At 34.0% G+C, this 19,077-nt stretch overlaps 1 protein-coding gene across 1 annotated transcript in view; it reads left to right on the plus strand.

Moving 5' to 3' along the window:
- FAM135B (family with sequence similarity 135 member B) overlaps positions 1–19,077 on the plus strand; it is a 372,619-nt gene that overhangs the window by 10,357 nt on the left and 343,185 nt on the right.

Raw genomic sequence — 19,077 nt, forward strand, 5'->3', positions numbered from 1 at the left:
GAAAAATTAAAAACTTAGATCCCTAGCAGTATTTCTGAAAACAATTGCACAAACATGCTGAAGATTAGGACATTGCACATTCCACCCTAGAAGCAGAGTCAAACTTTAAGAAAGTTAAAAGTTAAAAAATCAAGTAATAGACTAGAAAAAAATGAGCAAATTACAGGGAAAAAAATTGGATCATAGAAAGTCATTATGGTGATACACTCAGAAGAAGACAAAAAAATCTAAATATTTATTGGTCTCACTCTATAAAAGATCTCTCAAAAAGGATTTAGAAAATCAAGCAAAAGAAGTAAAAGAAAAATTGTGGAGAGAAATGAGAGTAATTTAAGAAAATCTTGAAAAATAAGTCAATAGATGGATAAAAGAGATACACAGACACAATACTGAAGAAAATAATACTTGAAAAACCAAATTGGGCCAACTAAATGATAAATGAGGCACAAAAAAGCCAAAGAAAAGAATAATACTGTAAAAAGCAGAATTGGTCAAATGTAATGAGAGGCACAAAACTTCACTGAAGAAAAAAAAAATCTCCTTAAAAAGTAGAATTGACCAAATAAAAAGCTTATTGAAGAAAATAATTTCTTAAAAATTAGAATTAAACAAATGGAAACCAATGATTTTATGAGAATTCAAGACAAAATAAAACAAAGTCAAAAGAATGAAAAAAATAGAAAATAACATAAAATATTTCATTGAAAAAGCAATTCCCTGGAAAATAGTTACAGGAAAAATAATTTTAAAATTATTGGACTATTTGAAAGCTATATTAAAAAAAGAGTCTAAACCTCATCTTTAAAGAAATTATCAAGAAAAAGTATCCTGATATTCTAGAACTGAAGGATGAAATAAGACATGGAAAGAATCCACCTATCACCTCTTGAAAAACATCCCAAAATGAAAACTCCCAGGAATATTATAACTAAATTCTGGCTCTCCCCGGTCAGGGGGAGAATATTGCAAGTATCCAGAAAGAAACAGTTGAAGTATTGTGAAAGCTTTAATAGCTTCTACATTAAAGAATTGAAAGGCTTGATATAATATTCTGGAAGGCAAAGGAGTTAGGAATTAGCAAAACTAAGTATAATCCTTCAGGGGGAAAATAAATATTTCAAACATTCTTAATGAAAAGACCAGAACTGAATATAAAAATTGAGTTTCAAAGACTCAAGAAAAACATAAAAAAGATATACAGGAAAGAAAAATAATAAGGAACTTAATAAAGTAAAACTGTTTACATTTCTACATGTAATACTTGTAATATAAAAAAAATTGTCATTAGCATACCTTTATATTAAGAGAGAGAGACAGAGAGGGACAGAAAGAGAGAGAGAGGGACAGAAAGACATAAAGAGACAGAGAAAAAGGCCACAGGTGTGATTTGAATATAAAGGGATAATAAAAAAGTAAAAAGAGTAAAAATGAGGATTATATTGGGAGAAAGGTCAATAGATGTATAAAATGGGATAAATTGTCTCATATAAAAGAGGAAGAAAAACTGAGGGAGAAGATGGAGGGGTGGACCAGAGTGAGTAAATCTTACACTCACCAGAATTAGCTCAAAGCGGGAATAATTGGATGTAGAAATCTATCTTACCCCACAGGAAAGTTGGAGGGGTAAGGGAATAGAGAGAGAGGGTAGAACATCAAAAGAAAAACAGATTGGGGGAAATGGTAGTTAGAAGCAAAACACTTTTGAGGAGAGAAAAGATGAAAGGAGAGAGAATAGAATAAACAAGAACAGAGAATAGGATGAAAGGAAATAATATTTATCAAAGAAGAATGGCAACTCTTGGAGAGAATGTAAGGGGAAAATGAGCTATTAATGCTCTGTTGGTGTTTTGGTGGACTTATTCAACCATTCTTTAGGGCAATTTGTTACTATGCCCAAAGAGATACAAAACTCTGCATACTCTTTGACCTAGCTATGTCACTACTAGGTCTGTATACAAAAAGAGCTAAAGAACAAAAAGGAAAAGCACCTATATGTACAGAAATATTTATTGCAATTCTTTTCTGAAAAAGGCAATTCAAAATTGAGAGAATGTCCATCAATTGGGAAATGGCTGAAAACATTGTATTATGTAATTGTGATGGAATATTGTTATGCTCTCAGAAAAACATGGAAAAACTTACTTGCAGAATGAAATGTGTACTTTGTCCTGTGTACAAAAAGCAATAGCAATATTGTACGATGATCAGCTATGAACAACTTAGCTATTCTCAGGAATACATTGATCCAAGAATTCTGAAGGAGTTATAAAAAATACTATTCATCCCTAGACATAGAACTGATGATGTCTGAATACAGATTTAAGCATAGTTTTTAAACTTTATTTTTCTTGAGGTTGAAGAAAAGTTGAAGAAAACTATGTTTTCTTTCACAACATATTGAAATTTTTTGCATAACTACATATGTATTATATATTCACTATATATTGTATATTCAATTAAATAATTGTACTTTCAATTATATTAAATTGCTTACCTTCTCAATGGGAAGGGAGGAGGAAGGAATAGAGAAAAATTGGAATGCATTAAAAACAAGGTTGGAAATTTCTTCCGGAAAATAAAACACTAAAGATTTTTTTTTATTAAAAAGTAATTTTAGTGAGTTTCCTGTATATTCATATTGTTTTCTCTTTTTTAAATTTGTTTTTATTTTAGATAATTTTGATTATATTAAGTTAAAAAAATTTTGTACAAACAAAACTAATGCAGACAAGGGAAGATGCAGAAGGGAAGCAATAAACTGGGAAAACACTCTTACATCCAAAGGATCTGATAAAGACCTCATTTCTAAAATATATGGAGAATTGACTCAAATGTATAATAGATCAAGCCATTCTCCAATTGATAAACGGTCAAAGGATATGAGCAGATAATTTTCAGATGAAGAAATTGAAACTATTTCTAATCATATGAAAAGGTGCTCCAAATCACTATTGATTAAAGAAATAAGACAACTCTGAGATACTATTACACACTTCTCAGACTGGCTAAGATGAAAGGAAAAGATAATGACTAATGTTGAAGGGGATGTGGGAAAATTAGGACACCGATAAATTGTTGGTGGAACTATGAGTGAACGGATCCAGTCATTCTGGAGAACAATTTGGAACTATGCTCAAAAAGTTATCAAACTGTGCATACCCTTTGATTCAGCAGTGCTACTACTGGGCTTATATCCCAAAGAGATTTTAAAGGAGGGAAAGAGCCCCACATTTGCAAAAATGTTTGTGGCAGCCCTCTTTGTAGTGGCAAGAAACTGGAAACTGAGTGGATGCTCCTCAATTGGAGAATGGCTGAATAAATTGCGGTATATGAATGTTACAGAATATTATTGTTTTATAAGAAACTATTAGCAGGATGTTTCAGAGAGGCCTGGAGAGACTTACATGTACTAATGCTAAGTGAAATAAGTAGAACAAGGAAGGAGATTATTATACAAGGCAACAAGAAGACTGTATCATGATCAATTCTGACAGATGTGGCTCTCTTCAACAATGAGATGATTCAAATCAGTTCTTATTGTTCAATAATGAAGAGAGCCATTTACACCCAGAGAGAGAGCACTGTGGGAACCGAGTGTAGACTACAATACAGCATTTTCACTCTTTCCTGTTGTTGCTTCCTTGCATTTTCTTTTCTTTCTGTTTTTTTTTTTTTTTTACTTTTTGATCCAATTTTTCTTGTGCGGCCAGACAACTATATGAATATGTATACATATACTGGATTTAACATATATTTTACCATATTTAACATGTATTAGACAACCTGCCATCGAGAGGAGATGGTGCGGGAAAGGAGAGAAAATTTTGGAACAGTTTTGCAAAGATCAATGTTGAAAAATTACCCATATGTTTTGTAAATAAAAAGCTTTAATAAATAAAATAATAAATAAATTAATCATTTTTTTTTTATTTTCAAATAAATTATTAAAGCTTTTTATTTTCAAGACATATGCATGGGTAATTTTTCAACATTAACCCTTGCAAAACCTTGTGTTCCAATTTCCCCTTTTTCCCCACCCCTAAATGGCAAGTAAAACAATATATGTTAAACATGGTAAAAATATCATATTGTTTTCTTTAGAAAAATCTCAACTATATTTCTCATTTAAAATGTTGCTTCAGAATTTCATTCTTTAGCTTTCCATTCTTTTTAAGGCTGTTTTTATTTGTAATTTCAGGGCATGAGATTCTACCCATCTTTTCATCATGTCCATTGCTTGTTATTTCTGTCTAGTTCTTCATAGTGATTTGAATCTAGTTGAAAAGCAACACCAACAATTTTTTTAAAGCAATTACTATGTGCAAGACACTGAAAGTTACTTGGGAGTTTCCTATTTCTTAAAGCACCACCACTAAATTTTAATCTTGATGTTAGTCTTGACTCCTCATTCACCCTTACCCTCCACATCCAGTTAGTTGAAAATTCGTATTGAGTATATCCTTACAAATTATTTGAATCTTCCTCTTCCCCAACAATACAACAATAAAACAAAACAAAATAATTTACCTTGCATTTATATGTATAAACATATATTGGTATATACTGTCTCCTCAATAGAATATAATATAATAACTCCTTGACAGTGGGAACTGATTCTTTTTTTTTTTTTTTTTTTTGCATTTACAAAAATTACTACAGTGTTTGATACAGGGAAAAAATACACATAACAGGCATGTGTGTGTCTATTTACATATATACAGACACACATACACATATTTATCTGTGTGTGCATAATTTTAAATAGTCTTATTGACTCATTGGAGATACAAAGATGTCAATATTAACAGTCTCTGGCTTTAAAATTATTCAGTGTTCATACTTTAATATAATACACAGTTAAATGAAAAGGAAAAGTGGAATATGTATGAGGGATACATGAGGGATGATTTTTTATGTAGGAAGTTGGTACCTGAGCACATTCTTGAAAGAAGAAAAGGATCCTTAGAGGTAGAAAAAGTGTATGGAATATACTTTATCACAGGAGTAGGAGATATGGTATATCCAAAGCAGCCCTTAGTCTAGTTTGAATAGAACATTTGAAAGAGAGTAAATTATCACAAAATAAAAGCAGCTAAGTGGCTCAGGAAAACCTGAGTTCAGATCTGGTCTTGGATATTTACCAGCTGTTGAGACCCTGACTGACTTAATAACCTCTGTTTGCCTTAATACCCTGGAGGAGGATGTGGCAAACCACTCTAGTATTTTTGTCAAGAAAGCCCCAGGGAAAGCACTGGCATTCACTGATCCACAGAGTCATAAAAGAGTTGAAAACAACTTGAATGCCTGAACAATAACAACAATAAAGTAAGAAATGGTTTAGAAGGCAAGATCAAAATTCTGTTTTGGACAAAAGCTCATAGATGTGGAGCTAAAAGGGGCATCAGAAAGGATCAGTATGTGTGCCCTGGGAACTCATCAACTAAGCTAGATTTTAAAAAAGGCAACAGAGGATGAATGTAAGAACATGACATGATCCTCTAAAAATCCTGTCAGAAGGGCTAAAGTGTACAATGAGCTGGGACTATTAAGAATCTTAAATAAGAAAAAAAAAATTAAAGTATTTAAAAAAGAAAAAATAGTAATTTTAATGGGGAAAGATGAGAATAATAAAAATCTATAGAATTGCTGCTTAGGTAGAATAATAGTAACTAACAATAGATAAGGCCGAGTTGCTCAATTATTATTTTGTTTATGTTTTCTTTGCCAAGGAAAAAGGAAGCCAGGATGTATAAGCAGATAGAAAGCTCTGGACATGGAGTAAGAAAGACACGAGTTCAAATTCAGCCTTAGACATTTTTTAGCTGTGTGTTCTTGGGCAAGTTATTTAACTTATAATTCAAATCTCAAATGGAAATAACAAAAAAAGAACACTTTATATCGATGTATTGTGAGGAGCAAATGAGATATCTATTTCATAGTTCTTGGAACACAGTAGGTGCTTGACAAATGCTTATTCCCTCCCTCTTTTCCAAAAGGAATAATCTTCGTAGCATACAATCTTCTGTAGCAATAGAAGTGAAGTGATTTTCAAGATATATTAAAAAAAAGATAGTTAAAGAGGATAGAATTCCCCTAGATCAATTCAAAGCACCAGCTCCAGAATAATTAACTCCTTGGGTACAAAGAGAACTGACTGATATGGTCTTTAATTGTTGAGGAAAATCTAGAATAGATAATTGAAGAGACAGGTAATGAATGGCTAAAAAAGGAAATATTAGGTACCCCAAAACACACAAAACATATAATAACTTCATTAAGAACTAGTCATTCCATAATAGATCTATTTCATCTCTTCACTACCGCCAAGATTAATAAACCAATTGTCAAGGTGATGCTATATATATAATTTTGATTTCTTGTTGGTATTCAGTTGTTTCAGCCTTGTCTAACTCTCTGTGACCTCATTTGGGGTTTTCTTGGCAAGGATACTGGAATGGTTTGTCATTTCTTCTCCAGCTCATTTAACAGTGAGGAAATGTAGGCAAACAAACAAGTAATTTTTTCAGGAATCACACAGGTAAAGTGTCTGAAAGCAGATCTGAACTCATGAAGACGAGACTTCTTGATCTTAAGCCAAATACAGATCCACTGCATCACCTAGATTTTAATAAAATACTAAAATCAAGTGTGTACTCTAACTGTGGAAAAGGTAGAGCAGTGGACTGAGCATTAATAAGAATAAATCAATTAAGAACGTGTTGATTGTCTGAACTCAAAAATAGTCATTCTTTGTCAAGTTGGTTTAAGGTTTCAGTTGAATTCCCTAGGGACCTGGTTTAGGCCACATTTTATTCAACATTATTATAAATGACTTTCATAAAGGTATGACTGACATTCTCATCAAACTGAAGATAACACTAAATTCAGAAGAGTAGTTGAGAAAATGTTAGCATTCCAAAAGATGGCAGGCTAGACTATTGTACTGAATCTAATAAGGTGAAAATGGGAATAAATGAATATAATTCTTTTGTGTGGATTCAAAATCAAATTTGCAAGGAAAAGATAAAGTGATTCATGGTTAGACAGATTTTAGTGAGCTTTAAGGTGAGTATGAATCCACACTATAATGTGGTAGATTCTCCCTTCAAAACAAAATAAACAAACAAAAACCAATTTAAAGTGGTTCCTCTGTATTTGGTCCTGTACAACCCAATTCTGTAGGAATGTGCTCACTTTTGTGCACCATAGTTCAGTTTAAAAAAAAAAAAAAATTATAAAAAGAAAGAGGAGGAAGGCAGCAGAATAATGAAGAATTTGGTGTCTTGTACCATATAAGGATCTGATGAGGGGGAAAAATGAAAATATTTAATTTGGAGGAGGAAAAAAAGATTGGGGATAGGTGGTAGGAGGAATAACTATCTTCAAGTCTTAAAATTTGTTGTAATGTCTGCGTTAGTACCCTAGACACCTTAGCTGGAGTCAGGATAAGCAAAAATCTTTATTCTTAGTCCTTTTGGGGTCGCTGTCAGGGGAATAGATATAGAAATCTCCACACCTCCTTTCTCTCTCCATCACCAAAGAATGATCCCTCTTGTCCTATTCCACCCTCTGATCTCTCTCACACTTACTTCTCTGTCCACATCCACAGATCAAGCCAGCACAGAATAGTTGGGCAAGGTCTTCCTCCAAACATATGTTAATCCAGTATTGTCCAATTGGTAATTAGTGCTCGGTTATCTAAGTGTATCTGCTCAGTTCCAGCCCCTTACAATTTGTGAAAGGACAAATACTTATTCTCTTTGGTTCCCAGGAAATATGAATGTGAAATGAATCTTTTTGGGCAGAGTGACCTGGCTCTAGGCAAGATTTCAGCCTCCTACATTTTCTTCACGTCACTAAGTCCCAATTTCTATGGAAATCTTTCCTAATATTTCTTAATTCAAGTGCTTTTTCTCTTGTTAATCATTCTTCATTTATTCTGGATATAATTTGTACACATTTGTTTGCTTATTTGATTGTGACCTTGATTATCTTTCCCCTTTCTTTGTGTACCCAGTGCTTAGCACAAAGCCTGTCTCATGGTAAGTGATCAATAAATGCTTATTGATTGACTAACTTAATAAAAAGCTTACTCATCAGAGCCTATCATCTCAGGGGAAGAACAAAAGTGGTAGAGGGAGGAGATCAAGGCTTGGTAGGCAAAGAAGTAGCAATTGCTACAAAGAGGTCAAGAGAAAAAGGATGTTGAAAAGACCATTGGGTTGATCCTTTAAAAATTCATTAGTAATTCTAGAGAGAACATTTTCAGGTGGGTGGAGTTGGTGCATCCTATCCTGATAATAATAGAGTAATAATTAGGACCAGAAGGGATACTTTATGTATAGAAAGTAGAAGGTCCTGTGATGTCAGGTTTTTTCATTGACGTAGGAGGCTCCACAGTGTGGAAATACCTTCTACCAGTGGCCATTGGCTGGCAATTTCTAGTCATAAAGAGTGGCCTTGGAGCCCCAAGACATTACATTCTCTTTCCAGACTGACATAGCCAGTATATAATCTAGACACATATTGAATCCAGGTCATCCTTATTTCAAGGTTTGTTCTCTCTGCCCTGTAGTACACTTAATAAACTGTTTATGGAATTGAATTGAGTTGTTAGTAGTAGAAATAAAAGTTGCAGTAAAGTGCTGGACAGTACAACTTTTACTGAATTATTAGGACAATGAATTCTCCTGGGTTCATAAAGACTGGTGATGGTTCAATATAGTCTTTGAGACTCATAAAAATGGCATAGTAAATTCATTCTTGTTCCCTCACTGCATCTGCCATGAGAAATATGATCTGTTGTTGATTCCTTTATAAGGTCTAGGGCTCAGGCTTGCCTTGCTTTTCTCATTCAACCAAAAGCAAGGGATTTACACTTCATAATACATTGTCTTAAGGCTCTCTCCAAACTCCCTGGTTTCTGATCCATCACTTACATACTCAGTGCTAAATGTTCTTTAGTAATGCTGTTTGACCTTCACAACAAGACTGAGAGTGAGAGGTCTATTTACATCTTCAAATGAGACGGCCTTGGGTTTTTTTTTTGTTTTGTTTTGTTTTTTTTAAAGCACTGTTCATACCAGCTTTGTATGATTTATCTGGCTTAAGAAGGAGGAATGAGATGGTTTGAATGTGAGAGTATGCAAATATTTCTTTAAACTACTAATGCTGTGAGAAAGGAACACCCCCATTCCCTAGAGCTTATACATTACCCAAATCTTAGAATTCTAAGAGAAAGTTCTGTATGCGTTGTTATGAGACTGGATATTATAGATTCTTAGCCACAGCATTATATAGTAAAAAGCTTCTTAAAATGTGGCTTGTGGCTCCATATGTAATCATATAACTGAATGTAGGGGTCATGAAATTATGAGTTATTATTTGTAAATGTTACTGATATATTAGAATCACATAAAAATTTTCTCAGGTAAAAAGAAGTTGCAAATGGAAAAAGTTTAAGAAGCCTTGATCTAGTATAACCTCCTTATTTTACAAATGAGGAAACAGACCTAGAGAGAAGAATTTAATTATACAGAATTTGCTCCAAATCTTAGAATTAGAATCACAGGATTTTAGGGAAGAAACCTCAATGAGCATCCAATCCAATTAATAAACTAAAGAAATACCTACTATATACATAAAAAATAAGTTCCTGCAGTTTTTGCTTAAAGACCTCTATGAAGGGGAAGGATCCCCTGCCTACCTCAGCTCATTTCACATTTGTATACCTCAAATTTTTAGAACATTCCCCACCCTCTGATATCTAGCCCCAATTTTCCTCTTTGAAAATTTAATCAATTCTTCTCCTTTGTATTTTCTCAATTCAGATTCATTTGTTGTTGTTATAAATTTGAGTAAAGGTGTTAGGATTACTAAGTGAGAACTGAGGTTGTCTGGATAGTGACAAGGTGAGAATTCAGGTTTTCTGGACAATTACAAGGTGAGAACTCAGGTTGACTTGATAGAGGGGGCAAGCTCATTGGCTGGGGTGGTTCTTCCCAGAAGCCCTTGCATTATCCCACGCCCATTCTCTGGGAGGATAAAAAGAGACAGCACTGGGCGCAGAGAGCAGATCGGCCTGGAGAAGGATAAGAGCTGGAGGAGATTCAGAGCCAGGATTCAAGAAGAAAGACTCTGCATTGCATCAGGCTTGACGGGGCTCTCTGCAGGAAGGGAAGTCACTTCTAAGGACAAGAGTTAACAGCAACTGCCTGGAGACAACGGTTCACTACAGGAAGAAGAATCTGTCTGAAAGATTTGAGTAGAAGACAACCTCAGTTTTGGGATGTGCACCTGAGGAACAAATGTTAGAGGCATGTCTACAAAGGACCATGGAAACATTAAAGTACTACAAACTGCATATAGCTACAGAAAAAATTCAAAGACATGCTCCTTTTCAATATTTAGGATATGAAGTATATCCTAAGACACTCACAGTACAAAAGCTTTCTTTAAGAACAGAGAAGTTGAACACCTTAAATGACTTTCAAAAATTAATAGGAGATATCCAATGGATGCGTCCAGTGTTAGGCTTAACTACCAATCAACTGCAACCTCTAGATGACATTTTAAGGGGAGACAGTGCTTTAAATTCACCACTCCAGCTTACAAAAGAAGCACAAACGGCTTTGAGAGAAGTTGAACTGGCTTTATCCAATGTGGTTGAAAGAGTCACTCAAAAACCCTTGGAAATATCAGTTTTTGCTACAAAAGAGGCACCCACAGCAGTCCTTCATCAAGGAGACAGAGTGATTGAGTGGGTGAACCTCCCAGCACAACCAGAACAAAGCCTTACACCTTACCCAGTGCTTGTGGCTAGGATTTTATTAAAGGCTATTAAGAGAGTAACACAATTATCTGGGATAAGTCCTGAAAAAATATACACATTCTATACTAACGCACAGATTAATGTATGCTGTGAGACCATCCCAGAATGGCAAATTTTATTGGCCACCGCTCCAAATTTTGCACATGGATCTCCATTAAAGATAACCCGGCTACTACATAATTGGCGATGGATTTTTGAAGAAAAGGTTTCTAAGGTTCCTCTTAAAGGACCAACAATCTTTACAGACAACCTCAGTTCTCACTTAGTAATCCTAACATAAAGGGACCTCTGGGATATCATTTTGGTTCCACCATTTATATCATGTGACTTGTCACTATCTCAGGCTTAGCTTTCTCACTAGAGCAACATAAAATGAAAATCATAATCCTAATAATAATTGACATTTATATACTGTAGTGGTAAGCAAAAATTAATTTGATTCCTCAAATAACTCTTAAGAATTAGTCTGCAAGAATTACACATATTTGACCTATATTGGATTGTTTGCTTTCTGGGGAAGGGGAGTAGGAAAAAGGGAGAGAAAAAAGTTAAGAATACAAAGTTTTACAAGAATGAAAACTATCTTTGCATGTATTTTGAAAATAAAAAGCTATTATTAGAATTTTTAAATAGTCTAAAAGTATTGCTATCCCCATTTTTTAAAAAAATAAGGAAACTATGCAATACTTAGAATATTCTATAGATAATCACCTTTTTAAAAAGTTCAAATAATTATCAACTTCAGCAGAATTGCAGTATATAAAATAAATATCCACAAATGATGAGCATATATATATACACATGTAACCCATCAAAAAGAGATAGAAAGAAAAATTCTATTGAAAATAGCTTCAAATAATGTAAAATACTTGAGAAGACAGTACATGTCAAAACAAATTCAGAAACACTATGAACACAATTAAAAACAAATCAAATGACAAAAAAAAACAACCAAAATATTTCACACATATAGAAATCTAAACATCTAAAAAAATATTAATTTGTTATGGATAGTCTAAGCCAGTATAGTAAAAATGACAATTCTACCTAACTAAATTCATTTGCTAACTCTGAACAATACCAATTAAATTACCAGAGAATTATTTTAAAGAGCTAGAAAAAATAAAAAATTCATCTAAAAAAATAAAAGGTCAACCATATAAATGAATCAATGGAAAAAAAAAATGTTTGAAGAGAGGGAAAGAATACAAAACAAAAATTTTCAAAAATGAATTTAAAATTAAATAAATAATACATTTGAGACATTAGGAAACAGACTGTGAACAGTCTCAATGCACCACATTGATGGAGTTAGCGCCATATCAACTTAAGTCATCAAAGGGGAAAACATAAATGGAGGATAGAAGATGATGTTGACTACGATGATGATGTATTTTTATACGATCACTAGTTGATCAGTTGCTTGCATTTTAACAGAGGATGAAAGAAGTCTAGAGAATGCTCAGTGATATTTCTTACATTTCCTCTATTCTGAATTAATCAGCATTCCTTAAACTAGGGTAATAACCACTGAACAATGGGGCTTTATAAAATATAGTACATCACTGCATTTAGATTCCAAAGGAACTGGATTTAAAATTTCATTTTTGAAACTAACTGTGTGACCTTGACCAAGTCTCTAAACTGATCTAGGATTCAGTTTTCCTCATCTATAAAATAAGGAATTTAGTCTGGATGAACTCTTAAGTTTTCTTCCAGTTTTTTAGCCTTGGTCCCTTTGAGTTCTAAGCCAGCTTACTTATTACTAAGGTGAACAACAACAAGAAGATAGGCCACTTAATGCATTGGGTTTTAGGTTTTGTTTATAATACAAGAAGCTTACACTCAGCCTCTAAAGTATTTTCTAATTCTAAAATCATATAAACTTTTGCATCCAGAAACTCTGATCACTTGTGAACCTTTTTATGAATCTGCCCATTTAGTTTTTCTTTGCAGTATTGTCAGCTTTGATTTATATCCTGTTACCTTTTAGCAATTTAGAAGTCACTGAGGCCATAATAATGTCTATTCTGCCTCCTAATCAACTCCAATTAGATTGTTAGGTCTTGGGAAAGGGAGCAGAGTGATAGAAGATGTGACTGGGTGGGGGATTTTTTTTTTTTTTTTCATAAGGGAGGATCTCTTTTGTTAGCACTATGACTAGGGGAACCTAATAGAGACACTGAACAAAAGGGGGAAAATGAGATGTTTCATGAGTAATTATATTGCCATTTCAATGTGTTCTGGAAAAGTATAGATATAACCAGAAAGTCACAGAAATTCAGAAATGGAAGTCACTTTAGAAGCCATTTTGTCCAACTTCATCTGAACAAGTATCACCTCGAAAATGAATTCAATAAATCATCCAACTTGTTCAAAGACCTCCAGTGAAGGGTCATCCCAAGATAGGGAAATGTTATCTTCAGAACTAGTTTACTCATCTGAAAGCTAACACAAAACTAAAAACAATCTGGTATTCTGTAGGTTGGATTAAAGATTGAACTGTGAAGTATAAAAATTTAAGATTAAAATCAGAAGTTTACTTGATTGGAAGAGATATGGATTAGAGAGTACTAAATTAATACATACAGTCACATACTTCCCTAGATTGGATTTCACAAGTCATATACAGAGATATGACTGACTATTTTCATTGCACTTAGGAGTAATAATAAGTTAAATATTGATAATAAAGTAACTTGAAATTCACAATAAATGAGAGGAGTTGGTGAAATGCTACATGAGTAATTATGTACCAATTTGGGATTTACATAGCAAGTTTGAAGGCAAAGCAAAATGATGACTGTTGCTTGTGAATATTACTATCCACAATTATCTGTGAAGAATGAAACTAATCTTAGCAAGTTTTTTGGGGGAAGTAAATTATGGGAAATCTCAAATCTTCTCTTTTGTGGATTTTAAAAATATATACATGTTATATTTATCAAGGCTACTAATTATTTGTGAAGGATATCTAAAAGAAGAATATGAATATGTAGTAATTTATGGCCTCAAGAATTCCCAAGCCCCAAGTTCAATTTGGCATGCTGCAACATCCTATCCGTCTCAGAAATGAGAAGGTGACATTGCAGCGATGGAGCACTAGGTTAGCCGGCTGGCAAATATTATAAAAGGAGCATTAAAAGTCACTGGCTGGTGTCCAGGTTGAGATGGAGTGACACCTAAAGATGTTAACAAACTCGTTCATGACAATGGCTAAGTGCTGTCAGGAGAATGGTCTGGAGTAATAAATCCATAATGTATGGAGAGTTATCAGGCCCATTTTCCAAGCTCATGCCTTTGTTCCATAGTGATGAATAGTAGCTGTAGCTACCAAAGTCTTGTAGTCATTAGTCCAGAGGGAAGATTTCTCACTATTGGAATTGCATGCTTCCCCATTCTGCACAGGATGTCTGCATAAGTCCAGGGGGAGCAAGTTTGATCATAGCTCCTTTTGTTGAAAGAAGGGACAACAAAGAGTTGGTTTTTTTTCCTTCCTGAATCATAGCCCTTCTTTTGTCTGTCCTCAACTTCCACCCTTTTCTAACAAAAATCTTTCCTAATATCTCTGCACTTCCTGGATATGTTTCCCTCACAAATTGTCACAGAAAAGATACATCAAAGTAGTTTTAATAAACCTTGGGCATGGTGTTCCATGGTTCATTGATCCATTGGCGATCAGTCTCGTGGCACTGTCCAAGTACATTTTGGCCTTGTTAACCAGAAACTTAACTATGCCTAATATCTTCAGGATAGACCATTTGTTCTTCCTGGACTTCATGTATGTGTGTATATGTGTGTTTCGATATATTATTGTCATACTTTACATAGTACTTTCTTCAAAGTGGGCTTATTGAACTGTTAAGATCTTCTATAATCCTAACACTGTCATCTACCATATTAGCTATCCTTCCCAGTTACTCATTATCTGAAAATGTGACGAGCATAATGCCTTATATGTTTATTTTTTGCATGGACCAAAATGTCAAACAGCATAAAGTGAAGGAAAGATCCCTTAGAGACTCCTTAGAGACCTTATTCAGTTTGTGCTTGCTCCAGATTATTTTTTGCTTGAGATATATGGAAACCAATATCACTTGGGACACAGAGCTTGAGGCACGCATAGCAATCACAGGAAAAAAAAGAGGTAGATGTTTTGTGCTTTCTGATGGCATGTTTACCTGGTTAGAAAACAGTGACAGGAATAGTTTTGTGTCATTGTTGCCTCCTCTGCAAACATCTATTCTCCTGTGACTGTACAATAAAGAGCAGGTCAACAGAAGTATAAATCTGTAATGCCATAGAAATCCAGATACAACTTATCCTGAATACCTGAGTTGGGACAATTACTCTATCAGTCTGGGAATGTCTTTGAAGTCCCCAAATCTAATATTCTTGATTCAGACATGAATTGTCTCTGAAGTTCCTTCTAGGGTTCAATCTAGGATGCTGTGGATCTGGCCTATAGCTTAAATTGTAGAAGATGCACTTTTAGCTCTTGAGCCACAAAGATTCAAGAAATCTAGTTGAGAAGGAAATTCTACATGAACTGATTAAATGAGAAGTAGAGAGAATAGTATTATAAAGAAGGGAATGAGATTTCCCCTGACATTTCCGAGTATCTTTAGGAGTACTGTTGCTCTGGATAAAAGGCAGCAATTCAAAAGAGCTCACTTTGTAAACCTACTTTTCACCAATGATAGGATCAAGTCCTGGGGACTTGCAGTGATTTTGCAAATGTTCCCACAGCTAATGTGTGGCAGTGGCAGTATTGGGATCCAGATCTCCTGACTCAGTAGGCCCTTATTCTGGCCTTTCATGACAAGTAGGGTTCAGGTTACCACCACCCCTTTAAAGGTGGGGAAGGGCAGAAGAGGGGAAAGTAAACAAATATACAAATTACATTTACATTTTAATTGCAAATGTCATAATTTGTTTGCCTGTAAATATCAATACAGGAGGAAATATAGTCAGTAGGGTTGGCATTGGCCTTGTTCATGAGGATTTAGAGAGAGTGGAAAGATCAGTAGAAATTAGAGATGGAAGAGACTTCAGAATTCATTTAGTTTGATTTTACCCACTCATTTTACAGATAAGGAAACTGAAGAAAGGTTGAGACTTTGCCCAAAATTACACTATCAGAGGCAGGACTTCTGATACTGAATTTGATAATCTTAATCCATTCAACTGCCTATATTCTCTAGGGGACTCTTGGGTTTGCTCTTGATTCTCAACCATACAACACAATATATAAAAAGATGTATGCAGCTATTAGAGATTATGGGACATAGAAGGAGACAAAATAATCCATCCTTTTAAAGTTCCAGTCTACTTAGACCTTATTCTTCCTGCTCTCCAGGTGATTCATCTTCACCCTTGTCTTTCCACTGGCCTCTGAAGGAGAAAGTAAGGCTGATGATTTTGTACATTTCTGTTCCATTCATATTCAATTCATGCTCATGTCAATATATCACTCCCAATATCATTGGTCCTCTTTGAGAAAAAGGACTACCACCATCATCAACTCTCCCGACCACCCCTGCCCCCGCCATCATATATACTCTTCAAAGTTTACACAGACCTCCTTGCTGTTTCTCAAGCAACACACTCTGTTTTTTGAATCCAGGCATTTTCACTCGCTGCCTCCCATTCATGGAATATTCTCCATCTCTCCTTGCCTTCCTGGACTTCTTTGAAAATCATGCTAAAATCCCATCTTCTATAGGGAGCCTTTCCTAATCCCTTTTGATGTATTATTACATAAAAGCTTTTACTAAATGATTGCTGAATGAATTTCACATTAGATAACCTTCTATCTCTGAAACTTTTCTCTCTCCCTCTTACCCTGATTAATTTTTATACATCTTTTTAAGGTCAATTCAAATATACCCTCCTTCTTCGTAAAGTCATCCCTAACCTCCCTAGCTGGTAATATCCTTCTACGATTCTACTTTGTCACCTCTCCAATTATGTATCTAATTGCGTGTATTATGGTTATCCCTGGAGATATGTAATTCTGCATGTCTGTGAGCTCTATGAAGATTGTGTGTCTCTTATCTAAAATTTGTTTCCTGCAAGTTGTCCAGGTGATAATCTCAAGACAACTGACAGGTTAGTAGGAAGAATGCAATTTGTCCAGAGCCTCTGGCTTGAGTGGATTCAGTATTTTACTACAAGGGTTATAAAATAATGTTCTTCTAGCAGTACTCTATGCTGCAAATCATGGAACATAACAATCTCCCAAGAATCAAAATTGCAGGTCAAAATTGCAGAGGTCAGCATGATGGCAATAAATAGACTGCAGCATATTACCAAAGATTATTTTTACCCAAGGAATGGCCTAAATGTACAATCTATAAAATGTTTAATCCGACAAGGTAGTAAGTCAGTCATATAATGATAGGGAGGAAAAACGGATGAGTGGTCTTTGTGATATATCATTATCTGGAGAGTGCTAAAAAGTAGTGAAAGTCTTTAAACACATTAAGCAGATCTTCAATGGTATATTTATGGTTGAACAAGAGCAAGAATGGAGAAAGTATAGATAGACTGTGATTTATACCAATAGAGGTAGCATTCTGATTGGTGAGATCATTGATCTATTCAAGCTGGTGACAAACCAAAGGGCCAATGATTCACAAGTTGAAAATGAATCAGAGTTGCTTTCTATATTTAGAACGGGGGGATGGTTATAAGCTTGGTTGGAATAAGGGTTCCAAAATTAGAAGTTTGGTCAAGGTCAAGTTGTTTTTGTGTTTTTTGAGTATATGTTTAGACATAAATATATGTGTATGCATATATACAATATACACAGGAATGCAATACATACATTAGTATCTATATGTATACACACAAAAATACATGTATACATGTGCACATAGGTTGTCAAAAATGTCCTTCAGTTTAAGCTTTACTAGGTAAAAGTTTTTAATTTAATCTTGGATATATATAGATAGATAGATAGATAGATAGATAGATAGATAGATATAGATAGATAGATAGATATCTATATCTATATCTATATATATCTATCTATATCTATCTATCTATCTATCTATCTATCTATCTATCTATATATATATATATATAGATATATATATATGTCTATATATATATCTATATATATATATGCTTTGTATTTGGGCACCTAGTTCTGTGTGTATATTTGTGTATCACTGTGTATTTACATTTTTGAGATGCTTAAAATACCACAGTCTCTTTATACATGAACATTATCAGTCTCTCTAAAATGGCATTTAAACTTGTAGATGCCCAAAAAGTCCTCATAGAATGATGAAATAATTTTTGTAGGATTACAAAGTTTTAAAGAATAGCAATAATTTGTTCAGCCTCTATAGAGCAGAGTATTGAAATTTATGTAACATTCATTGTGTGCGTATGTGTGTGTGTGCATGTTGTCTCCCTTGGCTAAATTATTGGTCATTTGAATACAAAGTTGTTTTACAAAGTTGTTTTACCTTTGTCTTTGAAACCCTATCACCTAGCATGTATTTTTCACAGTAGTTACTTAATAAAACGTTTTTATTGATTGAATAATTTTTCATCTATTAGTTTAATGGAATATAGTTGCAATGTAGGAAACGATGAACATGAATTCAGGGAGAAATGGAAAGACTTGAATCAATTGATGGATAGAGAAGGAATCAAAATAGATAAAATAATTATATGATATAAATGATATAATGATGTAAATGAAAACAACTTTAAAAGGCAGTTAATTTCTAACTATAAAGGCCTTTGTCAATTCTTGAGGAAACATAATGAAACATATTTCCCTGCACTAGGTAGAGTGACGGGGCCTATGTGTATGGAGTGTTATAGATGTTATTGGATGTTGTTGCTTTATCTCTTGGTTTTGACTTTTTCTTCCTACCTATCGAGGGAGAATTTAGTTGGAAGAAAGAGTGTTGGAAAAACATCCTTGGTTTAAAGGCAGAAGTTATGAATAAAACTTTTAGAGAAGTTAGTATAGATATTATAAAACAAAAATTATTAATACAAAACATACACATAGAACTAGAGCTGGCAATATAGAGATTGATGGAGTTTCTAACTTTGGCCTTCCAAAATAACACTTTGTGATCAATGGCAAATCACTTTACTATTTTAGAGCTTCAGTTTACTTATTCAGTAAAATAATTTACAAATCTTTGTCCTGCTCTATCTAGGACTCACCTGAGCATCAAATCAGATGCTTGGTGTGAAAACATTTAGGGAAGTATAAA

This window comes from Sminthopsis crassicaudata, chromosome 1 (assembly GCF_048593235.1).
Source record: "Sminthopsis crassicaudata isolate SCR6 chromosome 1, ASM4859323v1, whole genome shotgun sequence".
Classification (NCBI taxonomy): Eukaryota; Metazoa; Chordata; class Mammalia; order Dasyuromorphia; family Dasyuridae; genus Sminthopsis; species Sminthopsis crassicaudata.